Here is a 4,383-nt window from a genome sequence, read left to right as displayed (position 1 = left end):
TTGTCCCAAGGCTACCCTTGTTGCTTGATATGCCTTTTCTTGTGATTGGCTAAGGCCAGGAGGGGTCCAATGAGCTTCAAGCATGAGCTAGAAGGGGGGGGGGGGGGGGGGGGGGGGGGGGGGGGGGGGGGGGGGGGGGGTCGACCAAAGCAAACTAGGGGGTTTCTTGACGGGTATACTCTCCCACACACACTCACACACTCACACACACACACACTCACACTCACACTCATTGTGTATTGTGCAAAGTGCAAGAGCTCCCTCTCCTTCTCCAAGCAAGAAGAGAGGTTGAGAGCCTACACCAACACTCTTGGCTATGGAATGTAAATCCAACCAAGAGTTTTTGCCCCTAGTTAACCCTCGTCACTATATCACACGGGGGTTGGCCCAAATGGGATCTAGGGCCCAAATTTGGGGGCACGGAGTGGCTTTGATCTCAGCTGTCCGATCTCTCGCCAATGAGGAACTAAGATTAACTAGGGATGGGTAAACCAAGGGGTCACCATCTGTCTGCTATGCCGACATGGAGATCGATGCAAGCTAGGGTGGCGATAGGGCTTTCGTGTGGCAAACAAGAGGTCTCGAGTTTGATCAACTCCCTGCTAGGCCGTTGAACTAGGGGTGAACTTGGGGCACCGTTTTTGCCTCTAGTTCACTCTATTTCACTCCTAGTTCACTGTGGTAATCTGACGACACAGATCAAAGCCACCCCCCCCCCCCCCCCCCCCCCCCCCCCCCCCACCCCCCCCCTCAACTTGGCCCTAGATCCCATAAAAACTAACTAGTTTGTTAGGTAGTTAAAATTTTGCACCTAAAACATGTTGCAGCCTAATTCGTGTCTGTTTGCGAGCAGAGGAAGATGACATCATGGTCTGCAATGAAGCTCTGTAGCGATGGCAGTGAGGGCTAGGTATTAGGGATCTTTAACCTGGGTCCCATCTTGTGGTTGTATGATGTTTTGTGTTCATCTCGGCCTTTAGTTCAACTAGCATGGCTTCGCTATGATTGGTCTTTACTGTTGCGGCGTCTCTACCTTCAGCTCAGCCAGCGGCTCTTGCCATTCTTTTTTTGTGCCTTGCGGTTTTAGCATCATCTTCGGCGTCCTTTCAATTGTCTTTCTGAATGCTTGCCTGCCTTTTGGTTGTCTGCTCTCCGTATCTTGCTCGTGATTATTGTCTAAGGGGGAAGACGATTATTACCTTTTTGACTCCTTGCGATTATTGTCTAAGAGGGAAGGCAATTATTACCTATTTGATAGAGCAATTATTATCTCTTTAAAGCCTTTTTGCCCTTAAGGTATTGAGTTTAATCAAGTATTGTAAGTCTTCGTCACTTGGTAATGGAACTCGATGCTCTGGCCATAAGTGAAGATATTGTCAAATTTTCACAGATGTTAGCGGCAGGTAAAATACCCAAAATGGAGTTGACCGTGCCGATGGATGAAGGCGATGGCTTGGTCTTGAGACCATTGTATGATGCGGAAATGTCAAGCCCCAATTCGCCAAAGGCTTCAACCATGAAAGAGGACAAAACTGTCTCGATTGAAAAAGTTCCCTCTGAGGAAACAAGAGAGAAAAAGGGCTCAGCTCAAGGGTTTAAATTCGAGGTAAAAACCCTCAAAGATGGGGTTCCTCACGGTCCCATATGAACAAACGTAAATAAGGTGTCAAGTGCATCTGGAGCTCGCAGGCTGGGCATTTCGTTTGCTAGCTCAAGGGGCCTGGCTCTAAGGATTATGGAAAAGGCTCATCATCAGAAGGGTTGTCAAGCGAAACTGTAGAATACAAGAGCTAGACTTCATCAAGAGCTCAAGAAATTCAACAAAATGATTGAGTCCGGCCCTAACAACACACAAAAGAACTTGTTCCCAAACAGATTACAATGGGCTGGTTGAAGACAGGTTGGCAGATCGGGCCTTTTATGCTCTAAAAAAGTCTTTGCCATAGCAAGTGGAGGTTGCTGAGGCTATTACTGGAGCAATTCCACCAACACTATCAAAAAACAATTAGCCAGTCAAGCTAAGGTAACGCTTGTATTTGGGTTCAATGGAAGAATTTCGAACAGGTTTGAGATGATTCAATGGCTTCAGGGACCTTCAATTCTTGGTCATGGAGGAGCAAGTACTTTTTACCTAGCTAAAGGTTTTTGTTTAGTGATATTCAAAGTGGCCTCTGATGTGGAACAGATCCTTGACAAAGGGCCCCTAGTATTTAATAGGACAGTGTTCGACTCAACTGAATCTCTACAAGGGTTTCATCCGGTCTGGGTTGAGTGAAATGGAAACCCTGATGGAAGGGTTGGAGAAGCAAGGAGGCAGTAACAAAGAGGCAAATGCAGGGAAGGATAAAGAAGCTATGGTAGGTGACAAAATGGATATAAAGATGTAGGAAAATATTGTGGAGGAATCGATTCCCATACAACAAATCTCTGAAGGTGCATGCAATAATAATATGATCATTACTCACGCTGCTACCCAGAAATTTATGACGGTGACAGATGTTCAAGTCCCTAGTCTGAAAAGAGCCAAAAGGATGAAGGCAGTGGCAAGAGACTCCAAAGTGCTTCAAGTCGTGAGAACACTTGAGGTGAAATGATCTAATCCATCCTCCACCCCTTTGAAAGGATGGGAGTTCACTATCCCACTGCACAATCCATTTGCAGCACTGCAAGAAAAGAAATCCCCTGACTTGGAACCCCCAGATTCTCCTGAGACCTAGGAGAGGGGGGGGGGGGGGGGGGATGATTCGGATGCTGAAGAATTTGTTCCTCTATCCCAATGAACCCCTCATTAATGATGGAGTCTCTCATATCCAATCTTGGAACGTAAAGGGGTTGAAAACCCGTGAGAAGAGTACCCTATTCCGGGAGGAAATAAAAAAGGAGAAGGCAGTCAACTGCTGGGTCATCCAGAAACACCACTTAGATGCTCATAGCAAGAGAAAGTAGGTGCTAGGAAAGAAACTAGTATTCTATGGAGAAGGAAGTAACGGTTTCAGTGGCGTCCTCAGCATTGCGGATAGAGAATTGGAGCCGAAGTTGGTTCTAAACCACCCATTCGACAAAATCCTGGGGATTAGAATCAGATGGGAAGGGCATCCCTTCACCAATGTGAATGTGTACGGCCCTTGCAATGCAAAAGATAGAGCTAAACTATGGATGCATCTTAGAGATACTCCTATTGAAGGTGAGTGGTTGTTGGTTGGCAACGTCAATATGGTAGAAAAGAGCAGGGATAGAACAGGATCCTCCAGTATACTGACTGGCTCGAAAAGGTCTAAATGGAAAAGTTTGTGCGAAAGTGGGCAATGATCGACTTATCGGAAGTCGGCCCATGCAACAGCACGCCTCGTTTCACCTACACAAGCTTACAGTATGCCCGCACTGCCTCCAGGCTGGACAGATGCTATTGCTCACACCAAGCTGACTGGATTCCTTCATTGATGGAGATGAAGGTAGTCCCAACAAAAAGCATTTCGGATCACATACCTCTCCACATACATTTTAAGAAGAATAAAGGGGAGGACCAGACCCCAAGAGATGGGAAAAAACTGTTAGTAACAGGGGCACACCTATTCAAAGACCCTCTTTTCAGGAATCTAACCAAGAAAGCACTGGGTAAGCTCAAAAAAGATGTCGACCTCAACAAACACAATGCGTGGGACCTCTTTGCTCGGAGCATCCAGAAAGCAATCTAAACCTCGGGCCCCCGAATCAAAAAATTTAGGGAGGTGCACCTTCTGCAACTTACAGTGGAGGTAAAATTGCTTACCTTCATAAAATCCAATGGGCTTGCTAGTGAGGATGAGCACAAACGATGGCTCGAACCAAATCTAACCTTGCTAATGAGCGGCTAGAAGATATCAGAAAGGCAAGGCTTTTCTCCAGGGAGACTTTCCTACAACCTGAAGCCTCTAATCAAGCTCAGTTTTTTAGGGCTTTAAAAATCAAGAGGAGCCGGGGCCACGTCCGCTTGCTCTATGATGAGAAAGGGACATCAGTTCATAACCAGGATGAGATGGCTGGTTTGATGTTGAGTTATCTTAGTCAAATCATTGGACGGCCAGAGATCCAGTCCCACGAAGTGGAAGAAGCCAGAGGGACCTTACTTCAGAGTGTCAAGAAGAAGATTCCCCACCCAGAAGCTAATAGCTTGGAAAGGGAATTTTTCAAAGACGAATGTTGACTATCATTGCAAGCCCTTGGCAAGGAAAAGTCCCCTGGTTGGCATGGGATGACGGTGGAATTCTGTAGAGAATTTTGGGATGATCTCAAGGTCCCAATCACAAGGTTGGCCAATAAAGCCATTGTCGAAGGGTCGTTCGAGATAAGTGTAAAGAGAGGGCTTATCAAACCCATCCCAAAACAGATCTGTTGTTATCAACT

Source organism: Adiantum capillus-veneris, chromosome 9 (genome assembly GCF_014529385.1).
Source record: "Adiantum capillus-veneris isolate H3 chromosome 9, ASM1452938v2, whole genome shotgun sequence".
Lineage (NCBI taxonomy): Eukaryota > Viridiplantae > Streptophyta > Polypodiopsida > Polypodiales > Pteridaceae > Adiantum > Adiantum capillus-veneris.
This window is presented reverse-complemented; position numbering follows the sequence as displayed.